At 45.1% G+C, this 22,037-nt stretch overlaps 1 protein-coding gene across 1 annotated transcript in view; it reads left to right on the top strand.

Annotated features, from left to right (window-relative positions):
- Positions 1–14,700: 14,700 nt before the first annotated feature.
- Positions 14,701–22,037, top strand: part of LOC139556966 (ataxin-1-like) — a 39,468-nt gene continuing 32,131 nt past the window's right edge. The window contains exon 1 of the mRNA XM_071371174.1: positions 14,701–15,076. The gene's annotated coding sequence lies outside the window, so the exon portion shown is untranslated. The remainder of the gene's footprint in view (positions 15,077–22,037) is intronic.

Below are 22,037 nucleotides of genomic sequence, written 5' to 3'. Positions count from 1 at the left end.
AACGTAGCAATATGATGGGCTTCCATGTTAGTACTGTAAATCTGTCTCGTCTGCCTAATAATGTTGTTAAAGAGGGAGACATGCGTTTTTGGTCCGTTTTGTCTTTTCCCAAGGCGATTCCATCCACATAATCTGCCTGGTAGTCTCCCTCCCTTGGTGGCACATGGTGGGTGATGCCCGCACCCCCAAGCCTGGGCGATGCCCACACCGCGAGGCCTGGGTGATATCCGCACCGCGAGGCCTGGTCACGGATAGCACGGATAAACGACTAATCGGTTACCAAACTAGCGGAGGGTAAAAAGTGTCTCATTCATTATTCACAGGCAGCAAATTAAGTTGGTACTGTGGGAACGCTCAATTATTGATGAGAGAGAGGGCAGGCAGAGAGAGGGAGGGTGAGAGAGAGACAGTGGGTGGAGAAAGAAAGAAAGAAAGAAAGAAAGAAAGAAAGAAAGAAAGAAAGAAAGAAAGAAAGAAAGAAAGAAAGAAAGAAAGAAAGAAAGAAAGAAAGAAAGAAAGAAAGAAAGAAAGAGAGGGGGGAGTGTCTGTGAGACCGATTGAGAAAGAGGGAGAAGAGAAGGAGAGGGGAGGGTGAGAAAGAAAGAGAGAGAGAAAGAGAGGGGGGAGTGTCTGTGAGACCGATTGAGAAAGAGGGAGAAGAGAAGGAGAGGGGAGGGTGAGAAAGAAATAGAGAGAGAAAGGGGAAAGATGGAGGAGGATGAGGCGATGTGACAGGGAGAACCCACCCGGTGCGCAGCAGCGTTTTAGCATGTCAGTGAATGTTACAGCAGAATTTATAAAACAGTGTTCACACGCACACACAGGCCCACACAGAAACAACACACACTGAGCCAAGAGAAACCAGCACGGCGTTAAACACGCCTTTAATACTGCTCTTATACAGCCACGTTCATGCACCACAATTCTTCTCTCGACACAAAAATCGACTGTGCACACACGCACGTACATACGCACACACGCACACATTACTCTATATGAGTTTTTCCTATTTGACAGTAATAGCTTGAAATAAACCAGGAGATGGTTGTAACATGATGGTAGACATTTTGCTAGTTTAGATGAATTCCTTTAGACTGAGTAATATTATACAATATTACAATTTTAAAAACCCTCAAACCACTGACTGGGTTCATTTTGACCCCATTCATATTTTTGATCGTAGCCTAAAGGTTCATTCAATTCATTACATTTTTTTATGACTTTGTCAATCAACTCGTTCTTAATAAATCTCAACAATAAGTCCTTTGGGGTCATGTTGACCCCAGCCAAAAACACCTAATGCTGTTTCGAGTATTTTGATAGATCGGACCTATATTTGAAGCTAAGTTTCTATGGAAACATAATAACAAGTTATCCATACCACCAGAGGGTGGAGGAGGACCTGTGTCAGTGATTCCGACCAGATGGGGAGCTATATGTCTGCAGACTGTCTTTCTACGCCTACAATTGTACTTTTCTATGCCACATATCGTATGACTGTAAACAAAATCAAAATGACCTTATTTTTGTGCATATAAAAATCTGCCAATGGTATAAATACTTGATAGAGATGCAATGCAGACCTCAAATAGGCTCTGAATCTGCACAGAAAGCTGTATTGGTGTGTATTCTCCGAAAATTAGTATAGGGCAAATCTAAAAAATTTATTTTAACCCAGGTTTCTCTGGAGACATAATATTACGTCATCTATATCCTTAGAGGATGGAGGGGAACCTGTTGGAGTGATCTTGACCTGATAGACAGTTCACCGGCAAAGATGGTACACCTTATGTACTCGAATAAGGCTATTATATATTTTTTTTAAACATTTGAATCATTTAGCATAACTCATTATAACTAGGGATGGCCATGTACAAAATCTAAATGACTTTAATACCACAATTCCTATAATGCTCTCCAGTGGTCTACTTGTGCAAATTGTTGTGGTATTTTGGTTGCTATAACATTTGAGGATTTGTGCGTGTTTTTAGAAGTCCCTACTACTCCCCTTGTTTCACTAGCAGCAATGCTAATGCTGGCTGTGGGGTAAGTAAATAAAGAAAACTAAGCCATATTTTTGGTAATTGTCTCCTAGGACCACTTTATTAAGTGAATTGAAACACTTTCAGTAAAATTAGGTATATTTTAAATGGCGATTGTTTTCACCGCATAAATGTGTTCAAATTAATATTTACTTAAGAATTCTGAAAACTAAATAATACTACAATCAAATAATGCTAAATTAGTTTTTTGGTACTAATGTGCAAGCTCCACTTTAAATAAGGGATTTATGCAAATTAGCTGTAATTGTTTTGGTTATTTCTTTATTTCACATTACATTAGTTACATGTCTATTGATGTTTTGATAATAATTAAAATTATATTTTGCTTCGATTTGAGCTTTTTCCAAGTTTCTTCCTGGGGTCAAACGACCCCAGTTGGTAATCCATGTACGTAATATATGTTGGTATATTGAGGGTTAAAAATTATCCGACCCTTTTTTAAATTTCCCCCTAAAATCTAACTCAGGATCTGAAGCAAGGATATGCACATTCGTGATAGCATTTGAAAGGAAACACTTTGAATGTTGTGGAAATGTGATTCATTTAGGAGAATATAACACATTAGATCTGGTAAAAGATAATACATAGAAGAAACATGCTTTTTTTTCCATCATCTTTGAAATGCAAGAGAAAGGCCATAGTGTATTATTCCAGCCCAGAAGCAATTTAGATTTTGGCCACTAGATGGCAGCAGTTTATGTGCAAAGTTTTAGACTGATCCAATGAACCATTGTATATCTGTTCAAAATCGAGAGTGTCGAGAGTGCCCAAATGTGCCTAATTGGTTTATTAAGAGACAAATGTTTGTTAAAAACCTCTTTGGTCTAGGTGTGACGCAAGTGTACCACCACGACAACATCCGGTGAAATTGCAGTGCGCGAAATTCAAAATACAAAAATCGTAATATTAAACATTCATGAAACTGCAAGTGTCTTACATCATTTAAAAGCTTACCTTCTTATTTATCCACCCTCGTTGTCAGATTTCAAAAAGGCTTTACGGTGAAAGCATACCATGCGATTATCTGAGGACAGCGCCCCACACCAAAATACTTTTCCAAACCAGCACATGCGTCACATGATCCCAAATAGCGATAAAATAAATCACTTACCTTTGAAGATCTTCCTCTGTTTGCAATCCCAAGGGTCCCAGCTACACAACAAATGGTCGTTTTGTTCGATAAAGTCCTTCTTTATATCCCAAAAATGTCTGTTTAGTTGGCGCGCTTGATTCAGTACTCCACACGTTAAACATGCATACAAACTAATCCAAAAAGTTACCAGTAAAATTCATCCAAACAAGTCACACGATGTTTCTAATTAATCCTCAGGTGCTCTAATATCTAAATAAATTATCAAATTTAAGAAGGAGAATAGTATGTTCAATAGGGAAGATAAATAGCGAAGAGCGCACACCTCATTCACGCACGCAGCAAGACCACTTTTCTAATGAGAGACACCTTGGAAAAACTACAACTACTCGTTCGTTTTTCAGAAAACAATCCTGAAACCCTTTCTAAAGACTGTATACATCTAGTGGAAGCCATAGGAACTGCAATCTGGGAGGAATTATTTTGAATATCGTATAGGCTAGCATTGAAATTGCCTGTCACCTCAAAATAAAAAATGTCCGGATGGATTCTCCTCAGGGTTTCGCCTGCCATATCAGTTCTGTTATACTCACAGACATTATTGTAACCGTTTTAGACATTTCAGAGTGCTTTCTATCCAATGCTACCAATTATATGCATATCCTAGCTTCTGTGCCTGAGTAACAGGCAGTTTACTTTGGGCACGTCAGTCATCCGGGATTCAAGATACTGCCCCCTAGCCTTAAAAAGAAAATGACTTCTGTTTCACCATGGTTCACCTTTGTAATCTTGGTGTTTACCCTTTACTAGTTCTCCGACACAGTCATACTGAAACTGGGTTTGATCTTCCAACTGATGTTGATCTCCTAATCAGCCTAGTTATCAGTGGGTTTTCAGAGTGCTCTGAAACCAGAAGACACTTCTCCACGTTCAGCGTTTTCACAGAAATGTCACACACACAACATTTCAGCATAGGACAGAGCAGACACGTGAACTCGGCAAAAAAAGAAATGTCTTCTCACTGTCAACTGCGTTAATTTTCAGCAAACTTAATCATGTGTAAATATTTGTATGAACATAACAAGATTCAACAACTGAGACATAAACTGAACAAGTTCCACAGACATGTGACTAACATAAATGGAATAATGGTTCCCTGAACAAAGGGTCAAAATCTAAAGTAACAGTTAGTATCTGGTGTGGCCACCAGCTGCATTAACTACTGCAGTGCATCTCCTCCTCATGGACTGCACCAGATTTGCCCGTTCTTGCTGGGAGATGTTACCCCACTCTTCCACCAAGGCACCTGCAAGTTCCCGGACATTTCTGGGGGGAATGGCCCTAGCTCTCACCCTCCGATCCAACAGGTCCCGTCGTGCTCAATGGGATTGAGATCCGGGCTCTTCGCTGGCCATGGCAGAACACTCACTTGCAGGAAATCACGCACAGAACGAGCAGTATGGCTGATGGCATTGTTATGCTGGAGGGTCATGTCAGGATGAGCCTGCAGGAAGGGTACCACATGAGGGAGCATTGAGATTGGCTGCAATGACAACAAGCTCAGTCAGATGATGCTGTGACACACCACCCCAGACCATGACGGACCCTCCACCTCCAAATCGATCCCGCTCCAGAGTACAGGCCTCGGTTTTCATAACTATGACCTTAATTGCCTACCGTCTGTAAGCTGTTAGTGTCTTAACGACTGTTTCACAGGTGCATGTTCAGCAATTGTTTATGGTTCATTGAACAAGCATGAGAAGCAGTGTTTAAACCCTTTACAATGAAGATCTGTGAAGTTATTTGGATTTTATACGAATTATCTTCGAAAGACAGGGTCCTGAAAAAGGGACGTTTCTTTTTTGGCTGAGTTTATAAGAATATAACTTAATATGAAAGAAAACAAGCTCCCAAATGTATGCATGCATTCACACACACACACACACTGTATCAAAGAGCAGAGTGAATGAATCATAAGTGCAGGAAACTTTGTGGTGAGGAGGAAGTGTATCTGTTTTTCCCTCTTGCTCTCTCACTCTCTGGCAGGGCAGCGTGGGGATTTCTCAAGCCGCACTCATTCAGCGAGTGCCCCACAAACACAGATACTCAGAGATAAAGACACGCTCTCTCTCCTTCCAGGGTTGCGTTTATTTGAATGGGCTGTGTATCCTGCATAAAGCCCCCATTGCAGTGCCTGCGCGTGACAATGATCATCGCTCTCTTCTCTGTAACCCCTGTACCAGTCTGCTTGTAGCAAATGCAGCCAGGTCACCTGCGCTTCAAGTCAGTATTAGACGTCTCTACGTGTCTGAGGACATCCGGAGATGACATGGAAACCGACCACGAGGGGCAACAGAGAGCGCTGTTACCTTCGAGTATGTTTCAATTTTGCTAGGGGTGTTGTGGAAGTGGGTGACAGATTGGCATAAGCTTCTAAATCTGGGATATAAGGTTGCATGTTAGAATCAAGTGATAGGAAGTTTCTTTATTTTATTTTGGTTTTAACCATTTAACCATTCAGAGTTAATACCTAACCGTAAGATTTCAGCATTAATGCCTAAACTTAACCCTAACCGTAAAAATGCAGAGTTAATTCCTAAATGCTACCTTAAACACTTCCAAATTTGACGTTTAGAGCAATGTAGAAATGTTATGTTTGAGAAACATGGTCGAACGTCTTATTCTGACATGAGACTGTGAGAGCTATAGGTACTGTGTAAAATACGTTGAATTGTGTGGCAGCACGTTGGCCCCAAATGTATTGTTTCAGAACTCAAACATGTGGCAACAACACCTCTACTTCCCCACGCTCTGGTATACGGGAGAGCCCACCCACCACACATATACACGCACGCACAGACACAGACAGACACACACACCCACAAACACACACACACACCACAGGGGCTGTTCGATGTGTTGCACACATAACAACTGAAAATAATGATCAGTATATCGACACACTTTCTTTCGGCCCTCTCTTTCTCTCTATCTCTGTACCAGTACGATGTCTAATGTATTGTAGTTACCGAACGTTCAATCAGGAAGGCTGTTCTGAATGTGTTTAACTTCATACAGCGAGAATACGCTACATATTTCCCTTTATTTCTTATTGTACTGGCGTACTACTGTACAGGCAAATATATCATCAGCAGCATATCGTCTGGTTTCTTCTTCTCTTAGCTACGTGAGGAATTTCAATCACCTATGTACCTTATAGCCTACGAGCACGGCACAATAATCCACATACCTCACACTTGCTGTTTAACCTATGGGCTCACTCTTGCAATTATCCCCTTCCTCTCTCTCAACTAATGGGCGTAGATCTGGTGATGTATTTATGTGTCGACTTACCCTCGTTTTCTCAGTTGCTGTTTCTCAGCAACAGTTTTCAACAACCTTCCTGCCATTACATCATCTGGCTCCGAGGATCGTCCCTCGGAGATGAGGCCATTCCCCAAACTTTTAAATAAAATGTGTTGTGTGTATTCCGTCGTTGTTGTTCATTCAGTTAAGCCTGTAGTCGATTGAAATATGTTTAATTCTGTGACAGTGCGTTGGCACCAAATGTGTTGTTTCAGAACTCCAACATGTGGCATCAACACCTCCACCTCCCCACCTTCTGGCATACTGGGACTGTCCCACAGACACAGACACACACACACGCACACACACACACACACAGAAACACACACACACACAGACACACACACAGACACACACACAGACACACACACAGACACACACACACACACACACACACACACACACACAGACAGACAGACAGACAGACAGACAGACAGACAGACAGACAGACAGACAGACAGACAGACAGACAGACAGACAGACAGACAGACAGACAGACAGACAGACAGACAGACAGACAGACAGACAGACAGACAGACAGACAGACAGACAGACAGACAGACAGACAGACACGCTGACACGCTGTTCCGGGGCATGCTGCACACATTCAATAACAACAGAAACACAACAAATGCATTGATTGTATGTTGTTCAATATTTTTTGTTTTTCTGCACTCAGTTTGTAAAATTATATCGACACACTATTTTTCATCTCTCTCTCTCTCTCTCTCTCTCTCTCTCTCTCTCTCTCTCTCTCTCTCTCTCTCTCTCTCTCTCTCTGTGATTGAGTGTGTTTGTTGGTGTGTGTGAGTGTGTGGGCAGGGAGGCTGTTTGATGTGAGTCAGACCTAAACCAGGCTGGTTTCTCTCACATGTGTGTGGGACGTATCCAGATGGCCCAGCAGGCCCGAACAAATGTCACTGTGATAACGAGATGACAAGGGCTGTGAAAACACAGGTAGGATTAACACGCACACGCACGCACATGCACGCATGCGCAAGCACACACACACGCACACACACACACACACACACACACACACACACACACACACACACACACACACACACACACACACACACACACACACACACACACACACACACACACACACACACACACACACACACACACACACACACACACACACACACACACACACACTCCAGTCACGGATGACTACACACCAAATGAACAGGGATGCCAGGTACAGAGAGTAGAGCAGCAATGACGCTGCGTTTGATTGAGGTTTGATTGAGGTTGGTATGCAGAGGCTTGGCCATGTCAGCAGACAGATCACTCAAGATTGACTTTCGAAATTGGATGTCTGTCCATTCCCTGAGGTCTTCGGGAAAGGCCTTAAACACCGGCCACAAGAGGCAACAGTGAGTACTATTAGGTCACCCCATGACTCCGGATCCAAAAGTCTTGTGTTCAATCCGAGTGGGAGAATTACATTTTTATTTTTATACCCTATCCCAGACCTTAACCCTTAACTTAACTCGAATGCCTAGACTTAATGTTTTAACCCTGTGTCCAAAGTCTTAATGTACAACTTTGAAATGGACGTTTCTCCAAACGCAACGACGCTGAGATTCAACCCAGGGTGTCAAAAACATTTTAAAATGTCACGTTTGGAGCAACTTCGAAATTTGACTTTTGAAAAACGTGGATAAGCTTCAGAATTTGGAGTCAAATTGGAAAAACCGTGAGCTCTTGTTGATGTCAGAATGTGACTGATAGCCTCTTACAGAACAGCTTTCACTGACACACCATGACTAGAAGAGACTAAAGCTAGTTGGGCAGTGTCCGGGTGAAGATGCCCTTCAGCACAGATCTAGGATCCCTCCCCTAATCTTAGGAGGGAAAACTAAGGCTTTCGATTCAATCAAATAAAGCGCTAACCCACGTTGGCATACATCCTCATAGCGGACGTTTTGGTGGAGTTGGAGGTGTAACTGCGGTAGGAGCTGACAAATAGGTGAGCAGCTGCTCTTGTGTGTCACAAACCACACCCTTCCTTATAATCCCGACCGCGTTAGAAGTTCAAAACGGCTGTGGAACGGGTAGGCTAATGCACGCCTTCATGTTCATTTGGATAGGAGGATTTATATCAGTCTAATCGAGGTGTAGACAATATACTATCATGCAGTCGGGCGTTTGAACTTGTAACGTGGCTACGTGAACTTCTGGCTGCGTGGGAGTTGGTGGATTATAAAAACGTTGTGGTTTGGTTGCGTCCAATGTCAGTGTCAGATATAGGCTAAAGCAAGGAGCCAGCCGCTTGTGGATTTGACAGCTCTAACACAGTTCGACCACAGATAGAACAATGAGACAGATATTTCACCAGATGTATACATGTTAAGCATTCGCTTGGCGTTTCTACTCACTACCAAATATGCTAGTGAGAGGAAGCCCAGTGGCCGGCAGCAGGAGAAGATGGAAGGCGATGAATTTTGGCCGACATTCTGCACATTTTCTGTTCCCAAAACTGAAATCTGTTACGAACAGAGTCAACTACGTTTTGTAGACTTTAACCTTTGCCAAAGAGTGCAAAGGTGAATTGAGTTATGGCACACGCGTACTTCACAGAGTAGGCGTTCCCTAACGGAAATGTGCAGATGTGCGCTACAACGGGCTATTAGCATCTCGCTAGCTTGTGCTCTGCCCATTATGACTCATTTGTTCCCATTGGAAACGACAGGCTGTGGTTTATCTTGGTTATAAAAATCTTTGGCTGGACCTCCGACGCTGCCAAAACCTCTGCTATGCAGGTGTCGGCAAGCACAGATCTGATCTAGCCGTAAACTGACCTTACAGATGTAGCAGCTTCATTTGATCACTCTTTGGTTTCGGAGAATTTTCCTGCACAACAGGAAAGGCAAACTTGCTGTGTATTCAAGGTTTAAAAAGGCTTCTAAAGTTTGTAATTTCCACCTGAAAATGTCAGACTTGATTTGCCCTAAAGAAATCAGGGATCAACCCCCTACAAAAAAAATCCTATTAATTATAATTCACGTTTCCTGTTGCTGCAGTGATATTTCCCTGCTGTAGCAAACTGGCTCAAATTTAAGATGCAACCTCGATTCAAACAGTCCCCAGAGTTCACCAGAGGTCATCACTAGGGGCCGGGTATCCCTGAGACAGCCGTTGCCATAGAAACACCAGTTCTGGGATCTTACAGTGACACCTCTCTCTCCCCGCCAGACTCTCAGGAGTTACATAGAGTGTGAATGCTGCAGTGAGAACTTATTTATTTCGTTTCCTTACTAGTCACAAGTGTAGCCTGTCAACTCTTGCTCTCTTTCACTTTCTCTCTATCCGTCTCTCTCTCTCCCCTCTCCTTCTCTCTCTCTCTGTCCTCTTTCTCTCTCTCTCTCTCTCTCTCTCTCTCTCTCTCTCTCTCTCTCTCTCTCTCTCTCTCTCTCTCTCTACATTAACACTCTCTCACACACCATCTCTTCTGCAAATATAATCTCTCACCCTGTTTCTTGCATACATTCACAAACTTGATGCATTCCTCCTTCCTCTCTTTCCAAAACAGTAGACACAATCTCAGTTTCTCTGAGCACACAATGAACTAGACATCTGTGTCTGTGTGCGTAAGGGTCGGGGTGCTACCAATGACCTGACAAAGATACCTGCCCTCACACTCCGCTTTTAGCAGAGCCCGGTTGATGGACCTGTTAGTCTGACACACACGTATACGGCCCATGTCAACATGCTGTGTGAACAAGCATTCATCCGTTAATACCACCGTGTGCATGTCTGTGTGCGTGCGTGTTTGTGTGTGTGTGTAAAGCAGTGTCCAGTGCTGGCTCCAGATTTCCTCTGAGGTGATCTGTTATAGTGACAGGGCTGCAGTATTTTTAGATAGAGAGAGAACGGACAGATAATAAAACAGGAAATAGAGAGAGAGAGAGAGAGAGAGAGAGAGAGAGAGAGATTCCTGACAAAATGTCAAAAATATAAAACAATTAGAGAGTGTCATTTTCCCAAATTTGAAACCCTTATTCAAGGTTTCAAAGACCTCTCTGATGAGGATAGGCTACCCGTCCTGTTGGGGGAGGACGCAGAGAGCTGTGGGTTGGCAGCGCACTACATTGCTGCCTGCCATAAGTTGAGGGACAGTGTCTGACAGACCAATCAACCTGCACATGTCCTCTACTGTATACTCATTGTTATTGTTCAATGTGTTGGTTATTTTGACCCTTGGTTACTGTTATTACTGTTGTCCCGTTGACAATTTTGATTCTCATTTTTATTTATTTTTATATTGTAAATATCCAAAATAAGCTTTGGCAATATGTACATTGTTACGTCATGCCAATAAGAGAGAGAGAGAGAGAGAGAGAGAGAGAGAGAGAGAGAGAGAGAGAGAGAGAGAGAGAGAGAGAGAGAGAGAGAGAGAGAGAGAGAGAGAGAGAGAGAGGGGGAGAGAGAGAGAGAGAGAGAGAGAGAGAGAGAGAGAGAGAGAGAGAGAGAGAGAGAGAGAGAGAGAGAGAGAGAGAGAGAGAGAGAGAGAGAACAAAATAGAGAAAAGGGGAGACAAATACAGAGAGAAAGAGGGGAGGGAAGGGGTTGGCAGCGGAAGTCATCTGGGCATGACTGGATTAGTGCTCCACCTTTTTTAGTGGATGACATAGTGTGAGTGAGTTGCTTCATACAATGGTTCATAGGGCTGAGCTCATGTTCATTTTGGAGGAAAGAATTTAAGAGATGTAAGCACACACACACAAACAAACACACACACACACACACACACAGACAGACACGCACAAGCGTGTAAACACCCACGCACGCACGCACGCACACACACACATACAATCATTCCTAGAAGTCTACCTTGGACAATTCAACTAACTGCAGTCTTTATAAACAGAGGGCAGGAGACAGAACACAATAAAACATACTCAAACAAATAGTACAAGGGAAGGAGACGGAAAGAGAAATGAGTGTGAGAGAGAATGAGTGAGAGTGACATTCAGTGACTGAGAGATAGAATGAAAGAGATGTATGAATGCGAGTGTAAAATCTGGTCCGGCTGTCCTGCCAGTAGCTGATTGGGTGACATTGGCTGAAGCCTCAAAGGGGATGGAGAAAAGATTTGTGTGTCTGTAACAATCCTCTCTCTCTGGGCCTGTTCCCTGAGTCAGCACCCAGCTCCAGTTTCTCTGCTGCCGCCCGGCACCGCTCTGCCGGCAGGACAATAATAGGACATCACTGTGTGTCTGTGCTTGTGTGTGCGCGTGTGCCCGAGTATGGGTATGAGGGTTTTGTGTGGGTATTCTGTGTGTGTGTGTGTGTGTGTGTGTGTGTGTGTGTGTGTGTGTGTGTGTGTGTGTGTGTGTGTGTGTGTGTGTGTGTGTGTGTGTGTGTGTGTGTGTGTGTGTGTGTGTGTGTGTGTGTGTGTGTGTGTTCGCACCCACATGCGTACATACCTGGATACACATTTGTGCGTGCATTTGCAAGACAACTTCAGTTGCACTTTGCATCTACACGGTCAGGTCACTCCAACATCTTATGCAATACGATATTTTTGACTTTCAGAGCAAGCCGGGATATTTCGGTCCGCTTCAGTGAATCTATGATTCCACCGTGGCACTATTAAAGACACAGAACTCCCTGAAATCCCCTAAGACGCTGTCAGAAGAATCCATGTTATTTTCGTGTGCTGTTATCACTCATGGATGCTATGGTTTCCCCTTGATATATTTGCATAGTACAGGAATAGCAGGCTGAAGAAGTATGGAGTCAAAAAGGAAAGGACACTTTAGCAGAGGATTAACTGACACGGGGTGAGTCACTTTCACACATGCGCACGCACACACACAAACTCCTGCATGCACACAGACACACACACACAGGCACACACATACAAAACATATACACACACACAAAGGCACACGTGCGAAATACTTATTTCATGGGCCTTGTCGTCGCAGAGTGTGGGTCAGAGTCACAGGTATTTCTGCAACTTGGTTGGCCTTCTGTCTGTTGGTCCATCTGTCTGTGTCCTGATTGGTTCAGCATCTGTCTAAATTTTAGAAATATTTCCACTCCAGGACTTTTCGGATGTTTCACTTACCTCCATGTGTTGTACTATACCCATTCTGTAGGCAATGTGCTGTATTGTCAGCCATTCATTCTGTGATTCTGCAGGGTGCACAGTTTCATTCAGACCCTTGATTTTAGGTCAACTGCATCAAATTACATCCAGAAAGCCCCCAGCTCCCCCCTCTCTCTGTGTCTGTGTCAGAGTTGCCTTGTCAGGATGTGTGTGTGTGTGTGTGTCTGTGTGTGTGTGTTCCTGGCTTGCCCTCCTGTAGCCAGATCACAGAGGACATACTGCCAGAGCCCTCTCCATCCCGCAGTGGCTGTTTATACGTCTGTCCTACCCACATCGATCCCTTCCTGGACAGTCAAAGTGAACGTGTGTGCGTGTGCGTGTGCGTGTGCGTGTGCGTGTGTGCGTGTGTGTGTGTGTGTGTGTGTGTGTGTGTGTGTGTGTGTGTGTGTGTGTGTGTGTGTGTGTGTGTGTGTGTGTGTGTGTGAGAGAGAAGACAAACAGAGACCAAAGGTTACGTAGGTCGATATAACTTTTCTGTCATATACTTTGTTGTGTGATGTACTGTACACTAGGTGGTATATTCTATCAGTAGATAATGGTCCTTGAGTCTCGAGAGAGAGAGAGAGAGAGAGAGAGAGAGAGAGAGAGAGAGAGAGAGAGAGAGAGAGAGAGAGAGAGAGAGAGAGAGAGAGAGAGAGAGAGAGAGAGAGAGAGAGAGAGAGAGAGAGAGAGAGAGAGAGAGAGAGAGGTAAAAGAAAGAAATGAGAGGGGGAAACGATACTGCAGGGTTGTGTTGTGCCCAATGCTCACATAAGCAACAACGCACACAACATGTGACTTCTCAACACGTGCCAGTCACACTCTTTCCCACCAGCTGTGTGTTTTAAAATCACTCCCCATCACACATCTTAGGATTCAAGTAGGAAGCACTTTTGCCTGAAACGTGTCAATTCAACTGTGTCGCCGTTTTGGTTCAGTATGTACTGTATTTTGTTAGTTGTTTTTAATAGAGAGCCCTGCCAATTCTGTTGAAGGTTTATGCTATGTCATTTATGATGGGTGGAGGCCACAAATGCTATACTGTGCTCCATTGCGCTCTCTGTCCCTTACCTCTCAGTGGTTCATGGTTGAGTGATAAGCATCACATGATGCTAGACAAGGAAGAACATTCAAATAATAACACTTAACTATGTACTGATTTATTATGCTGGTTGTTAAAATTGAAATGAAATCAAACATGCATCTTTTTAACATTAAATCCTGATTTTCCCATTAGGTCATTATTGAAAGAATATCTCCACGACAATAGAATATGCATAAAAAAACATCATGCAAAAACCTCCCACTTTTCTCAAATGTTTCGCATCCTGGTTACTGCACACACCTATCCTAGCATTTTAATGTGCTGTGATAGGAGGAGAGGCAGAGGTGTTGTAGCGATTGGCGTGAGGTGTGGGCCGGTGCATCCGGCTCTGAGGAGGTTAATGAGCGTAGCCGCTGGGCTCTCAGCCAAACACTAGCCACCCAGCAACACTAATGCTGCTGCTAACACTACTGCTCGCTAACACTATTGTTAGCTAACGCTCCCACAATGAGCCTGACTCTATCAGTTAGCAGCCCCGCACTGAGCTCTGGCTAATTATACATCCAGAGAGGGAGGGAGGGAGGGCGAGAGGGAGGGAGGGAGCGAGGGAAAGAGAGAGAGAGGGAGAATTAGAGAGAGAGAGAGAGAAGGAGAGAGAGAGAGAGAGAGAATGCAGGAGAGAGGGAAAGAAGGAGGAACGGAGAGATAGAGGGGAGAGAGAGCGAGCAAGAGAGAGAGAGAAAGAGAGAACGAGAAAGAGAGAGAGAGAGAGAGAGCGAGCAAGAGAGAGAGAGAAAGAGAGGGAGAGAGAGAGAGAGAGGGGGGGGAGATCACGTGTGTGTGAAGGAGAGTGTGTAAGAGGGAAAGAAAGTAACAGAGTCTGTGTGAAAGAAAGGAGAAGAGGGAGAGAAGGGCATTGTAAGTGTAAGAGAGAGTTTATGAGAGGGAAAAAGAGAGAGGGATATAGTTGTGTGTGTGTACGAGAGAGAGAGAGGGGGGAAAGGGAGGGAGGGGTTAGAGAGATCAAGCAAGCCAGAGTGAGAAAGGGAGAGAGAGAGAGAGAGAGAGAGAGAGAGAGAGAGAGAGAGAGAGAGAGAGAGAGAGAGAGAGAGAGAGAAAGAGAGAGCGCACACTCAGAGGGAGAGCTAGCTTGAATTGATTTGAGACGGAGAGTGTAAGAGCATAGACGAGTTAAGAGCAAACAGAGTGTGAGACAAGGTGAAAAGGGAAAGAACAGAGTGAAGACAGTGAGTCGGAGACAGAAAGAGAGAGTGAGAGACAGAGGGGAGGGGAAAAGAGAGAGAGGCTAGCAGTATCAAAACTGGATGTTTCTAAGTGCTTTACTGCTGACTGATCCAATGAGCACTCACTCTGTTACTCACCACGCAAAGACACCCAGAGAGGTAGGTAACCGGGATGCGTCCTCCCCTTCGAGTGTGTCGGTCTGTGAGAGTGTGTGTTTGGGTGTGTGTGGGTGTAGGAGTGAGTGTGAGACATACAGACAGAGATATAGATGGAAGGGATAAAATATATGCTTAGAGCAGTTTCTTGTTTGAGGATGTGCTGTATTGACAATAAGAATTTTCAGGATGTGTGATATTGAAAGAAAGTATCTTAGAAGTGTCTGAAGTAAAAATAAAAAATAAAAAATTGTTAGTGTGCGGGTGAGAAGGAAGTACAACATGCATGTATGTACTGTATATGGTATAGAAGCATGTGTGTACTGTACTTGCATAGCAGTGTGTGTGTGTGTACGTGCGTGTGTGTGTGTGTGTGTGTGTGTGTGTGTGTGTGTGTGTGTGTGTGTGTGTGTGTGTGTGTGCGTGCGTGCGTGCGTGCGTGCGTGTGTGTGTGTGTGTGTGTGTGTGTGTGGGATAGAGAGGTGTAGGTTCCAGCAGGTTCACCATTCAGCCTGCCTGCAGATCTGGGCTCAGAATTAGAGCAGTGGGCTGAAATAGACCCAGTCCAGAGATAGCAAGGGGCCACAGTCATAGAGTGGGCACATATGATGGGGGGTGGGGGGGGGGGGGGGGGCAGACAGCGAGAGGGACAGATATGGGGGTAGTTATGGGGAGTAGTGATGTGTGGGTAGTCTCCGTGGTTATATCTGCGTGGCGGGCGGGTTTAGGGTGGGTGGGTGATTGAATAAATGTATCATTCTTATAGGCTACATTGAGATTTGTTTTTCATAATTTTTATCTGTCGTTAGGCTTTAGGGCCTAACTGTCCGTGTGCCAAATACACAGCAATTGCCAAATGGCAAATGCTTTTGGGAACGTGGGCAGAAAAAGTTAGGCAAAAAAGGACAATGTCGTAGTTTAATTGAGTAAGAGAAAAGCTGTGAAATGGAGAGTTGAAAATAAAGGGAAGGGAGGGCCAGAACAGTAGCCTTATTTTTGGGAAAGATCTTATGTGTGATGATTGTGAGGCGCAATAGAAATTTGACAGTCACAAGACGGGGACGTCAAAAATGGCACGTCAAGGGAACTGTACTGTTCAGATGGGTTAAATGGAACCGTAGGCCGAACTGAAATCTGAACACTGACTGTAGGTCTATAACCTCTCACATGGACTTTCAACATTTAGATAATAAAGCATTTGACCTTTCCATTGTGTTAACAACAGAGGATTGGTTGATTTCCATTTTTTCTTTGTATATGTTTTTTTCAAGATGATGGATAATAATACCCAATGGGTTGGATAATAAAAATATTGTGCAACCCATTGGGTATCTCACTGCGCTCTCATATGCCATGTATTTAAATATGCAGACAGGCAGAATAAAAGTACATTTGCATTGTAATACTTCTGACAGCCAACTTTCTAACTCCGCCCATAACTTTTGAACTTCATAATATTCCCAGAGAGCATGGATTATTGAGTCATTGCTAGTTTTTACACTTAAGTTCCAACATTCCCTCCATCTTGCGCCAATATCAGTTATTTTTAAGTCTTGGTTCCAATAATTTATATTTTACAAAGGTTTTCAGCTGTGCTAACATAATTGCACAAGGGTTTTCTAATGATCAATTAGCTTTTTAAAATGATGAACTTGGATTAGCTAACACAACGTGCCATTGGAACACAGGAGTGATGGTTGCTGATAATGGGCCCCTGTACGCCAATGTAGATATTCCATACAAATCTGCAGTTTCCAGCTACAATAGTCATTTACAACATTAACAATGTCTACACTGTATTTCTGATCAATTTGAAGTTATTTTAATGGACAAAAAAGTTGCTTTTCTTTCAAAAACAAGGACATTTCTATGTGACCCCAAACTTTTGAATGGTCGTGTATATGGAGGGTACGGGGCAACAGAAGATGAACATCAGAGGGGCTAAGGATCTTGGAGATGGGGAAAGAGCTGATAAAACAGGGGGACAGTTTGCAAGACTCTACCCGGAGGGGCAGGTCAGGACTGGATAGCCATACCCTCTGCCCGAGACAATAACGGGAGCCAGTGTCTGGTGGTGGTCCGCCTGTTGTCGATACCTGGAGGTGGTCTTGAGAAGAGCCGACCGGGCTCTCTTCCAGGTATGGTGACAGCGGCAGACGAACATCTGGGCCGAGGGTATGCTGATCTCTTCCTCTTGCTCCGGGAAGAGCGGCGTCTGATATCCCAGGAAGCACTCAAAAGGAGAGAGATCAGTGGCTGAGCAAGGGAGGGTGTTGCGGGCATATTCTCTATTCATGAGATTCTGGCTCCAGGTGGTGGGATTGGCGGAGAACAGGCAGCAAAGAGTCGTCTCCATGTCCTGATTGGCTCGCTCTGGCTGGCTGTTAGACTGGCGGTGGAACCCGGAGGACAGGCTGGCCGACGACCCAATGAACGTGAAGAAAGCCTTCCAGAACTGGGACGAGAACTGAGACCCCCGTCGGAGACCATGTCCACCGGAAGTCCATGGATCTGGAACACGTGCTGCGCCATCAGCTGGGCCGACTCCTTGGCTGAGGGTAGCTTGGGCAAAGGGATGAAGTGGGAGGCTTTGGAGAACCAGTACACCACCGTAAGGATACCCGTGTTGCCATCAGACGGGGGGAAACCAGTGACGAAGTCCAGGGATATGTGTGACCAGGGACGGTGAGGGATGGGAAGTGGTTGAAGGAAGCCAGCCGGAGCTTGCCGAGGAGTCTTCTGGGCACACACGTTGCACGAATGCAGAGACATCAGGAACCAAGGTGGGCCACCAAAAATGTTGTCGTATAAATGCCAGGGTCTGACGGGAGCCAGGATGGCAGGCCAGTCGAGAGGAATGAGCCCATTCCAGAACCGAGGAACGGGCAGAGTCCGGGACAAACATCCGGTTATCCGGGGCCCCTCTGGCTAACCGGATGTTGTAATTCCTTTCCATGAGATCGAGACGATGGAAGAGGAATGTGCAAGGATGCAGCTTTTGGTCTTGGGCCAAACGCTCGGACAGGACAGACCCCACTCTGACGTCCGGGACGGCTCTGGATGGATTAGTATGGGGGCGGTGGTGAATTGGTGTTTGAGGTCCAAGAACGCCTGGTCTACAGCTGTAGACCACTTAAACGGGACCTTGGGAGATTTGAGTGCTGACAGGGGGGAAGCCCGGGTGCTGTAGCTCCGGATGAACCAGCGGTAGAAATTGGCGAACCCCAGGAACCATTGCATCTGAACACTGGAGGTGGGTTGTGGCCAATCCACCACCGCTCTCACCTTTTTAGGATACATCTGGATGTTGCCTGCAGCTATGATGTACCCCAGGAAGGAGATGGTGGAGCGATGGAATTGGCATATTTCCGCTTTGACATGCAGCTGGTTTTCCAGAAGACCCTGGAGGACTTGTCTGACATGGAGGACATGTTCGTGAGCTGAGTGGGAAAACCTGAGGATGTCATCAATGTAGACGAATACGAACCGGTTCAACATGTTCCCGGAGAACGTCGTTTACCAGGGCCTGGAACACAGCAGGAGTGTTGGTCAGTCCAAACGGCATCACCAGGTATTCGTAGTGGCCGCTAGCCATGTTAAAGGGTCTTCCACTCATCCCCTTCCCGCATCGGTACCAGATGGTAGGTGTTCCGGAGGTCCAACTTGGAGAAGATGGTAGCCCCCTGGAGAGGCAATGGGTGGGAGCAGGTAACGGTTTTTAACCATGATGTCATTCAGGCCCTGGTAGTCGATACACGGACGCAGGGTTTTGTTGTTCTTCTCCATAAAGCAGAACCCTGCGCCGGCGTGGGAGGCAGAAGGATAGATACCCCCTGCAGCCAGGGAGTCCTCAATATACATCTTCATCGCCTTGGTCTCCAGACCTGACAGGGAATAAAGCCGCCCCCGAGATGGTGTAATGCCCGGGAGAAGGTTGATGGCGGCAGTCATAGCGCCGATGGAAGGAAGCGCGGTGGCACTGGCCTTGCTGAAAACCTCGTGGAGGTCCTGGTACTCCACAGGAACGGCGGAGAGGTCCGGGGCTTTTCCCAAGCCCGCAGGAAGATGTCCCGGGGCAGGCGGCTCCGACTTCAGGTAATACCCATAGCAAAACGGGCTCCAACCCAGGATTGAACCAGTAGCCCAGTCAATCAGGGAATTGTGTCTCTGGAGCCAATGAGCAGGAACTGCATATACTCACTGTGACTACCCAACACTCTCAGGTTAATGACCCAGGATATGGATGCAGACACGGGAGGCGGATAGTATAGTTCTCAGATTATTTATTAGAATCATGGGGCAGGCAAAGGGCAGGTTGAGGTGAGGCAGAGGTTCATGATCAGGTCAGAGTCAGGCAGGTACAGGACGGCAGGCAGGCTCGGGGTCAGACTAGGCAGAGGTTCGTAATCAGGTCAGAGTCAGGCAGGTACTGGATGGCAGAGAACTCAGAACTAGAGAAACAGGAAGGCGGGAAAGAACGGTGGTAAGACCTGACAGGACAAGACGAACTGGCAACAGACAAACAGAGAACACAGGTTTAAATACACAAGGGATAATGGGAAGATGTGCAACACCTGGGAGAATGGTGACAAGCAGCAAGACAGATGAAACATAACAGGGTGTGACAAATTATCGACAAGTTGACTAACAAATAGTCTACAAAAATGTCAGAAATTATAAGCAGAAACATATATTCCTATCTAAATTAGGTTGGCACAGACAGAGAGGAGGCACATATGGGGGTCAGCAGTAAAACAGATGGGGTAGATACCCCCACGCAGAGGGCAGATATGGGAGAGGGGGTGTGTACAGACTCTAAATGTTGTGGTGGAGTTGGAAGTTGGGGTTAAAGGACAGACAGAATGCAAGGTTCTGTATTCAAGGATCAAATTGATTGCCTTCATTTGTAAGAAAGACATTGGAAACCTTTCTCACAAGAGCAGTCCCTTTAGACCAGTACAAAGTGCAGGACAAATACAGATACTTGGACAAATAGACTGCAATCAACGTCATGAATAAAAGGAGTAAGCTAGACTGTCTGGGTTGGGTCCATTCATACCTGCAACAGAGGAAATATTATTGTGGCTATACCATTTGAAGAAATGTAAGCAGTTAGACGAAGCATTTTTAGACAGTGCATTTTTTAATAAGAAGAGATGGGAACTTGATTTGTGTGTTGCTATAGTCTGAGATGGATCTCACCAGTGGGTTCACTTTGAAAGGAGTTGAAGAGCATATACCTAGATGTGCGTGCGTCCTTGCGTGTTTGCGTGTGTGTGCACTTGCGTCCGTATGTGTGTGTGCTATAACACTGCGTGGAGGTGAGTGTTTTTTTTGGGGGGGGGACAGTACACCCGAGCACTCCCTGTTTCTCTGCCCACTGCGTGATATCTAGTTATAGCACTATGGTGGAGGAGGCAATGCCCATACATGCATGATTATAGCTCTTTCTGCTTCCAAGGGAGAGCTCCAGCCACTGCAGCTCACATACTCAAACCTCTTTCAATTACACAGTGTGTTTCTTGGTACCCCAAAGTCAGTTTGCGTAGAATAACTTCCATTACCAAGTATTGCACTCTAACATGTAGTCTACAAATTTCCTTCCCACCTGGACTGACTGTTGACGATGATTGGAATACTACAAGTAGAAGTTAATCCACAGTGAGAAAAACACTAAATGTACCTTAAATCAGTGTCTACGGTTAACTTCCACTCCCTTTCAGTCTGAATAGAGAGTTTACTGAATGTTCCTCTGGTGTCAGACATATAGCTGTCTCACAGTACTATTCCAGAGCTAGGAGATACTGTATATCATATTGTAACGTAAGAGTATGCATGGTCAGCATCTGTTAGTCTGTTACGCGTTTATGAATCGATTGTACTTTCAACCGTTTCAATGTTGTTTTTGGTGTCGGATTCGCCCTTGCCTTTGAAAGGACTAGGCAAAGTTGGGCACTTCTTTGTTCCTGTGTCTTTTTCTGAATGTCCATATGCACTGTATGTGCATCCGGGTGTGTATGTACGAGTGTGTGCATAAGTGCGAGTGTGCGTGTGTTTGCATGCGTGCGTTAGGTTTGGCAGGGTGGGCTGGTATCAGTTCACACATGTAGATTCGTTGTGTCAGGCCTTTTGTTTTCATTTGAAGTTGCAGTCCCCCGTCTCAAACCTCTGCGATGAAGTGATCAAGCCGGAATGGCATCTGACTTCCATTGTGCCTGTCAGTCGCCTTCACTGTCACTCAAACACATGTCCTCATTGGGAAACTGAGTAGCTACCTGGCACCGCCTGCTGACTCCTTCTCTTTGACAGTTTACATAACGATCCTAACTTGAATGGTAAGGTCAGACGCTTAAAGAGCTCAGTGTCGCCTAAGAACCCACCAGGGTTCAGTCCCGAAAGCTAAAGGGATAGGAAAAACTGTGTTACAACCATTTCATCCAAGGTTTATCGTCAACACCGTGTGTGTGTGTGTTGTGTGTGAGCGTGTGGGGGATGCTGAAGAGTGAGTACATCTCTGAATGAGAATGAACTCACTCTCCCTCTTTTAGAAACATAGACACCTACACACACACACACACATGAGCACGCACAGACGCACAAACAAACACATACACCAATTCCTAAATGAAACTCATGAAAGATAATTGGAAATGGAATGTCAGTGTACTTCTTGAATTGACTGGCCTCTTGTCTGGGACTGACTGGTTGCTGGCCCTTTAAGAGGTCTATTTTTACAGGGGTACAGTCATGCATGGAGCAGGGCACAGCTGAGAGAGGAGGCATGGAGAGGCCGTTGGAGAGTCTTTCTCTGACTCGCAACTGTGACTCTCTACAACAAATGGGTTACTAGTGTATTATTGTTATTGTGTGTGCATGTGTGCATGTGTGCATGTGCACACATGCACACACAATAACAATAATACACTAGTAGCCCATTTGTTGTAGAGAGTCACAGGGTTGGGTA

Source organism: Salvelinus alpinus, chromosome 28, assembly GCF_045679555.1.
Source record: "Salvelinus alpinus chromosome 28, SLU_Salpinus.1, whole genome shotgun sequence".
In the NCBI taxonomy this organism is placed as follows: Eukaryota; Metazoa; Chordata; class Actinopteri; order Salmoniformes; family Salmonidae; genus Salvelinus; species Salvelinus alpinus.
This window is presented reverse-complemented; position numbering and strand designations above follow the sequence as displayed.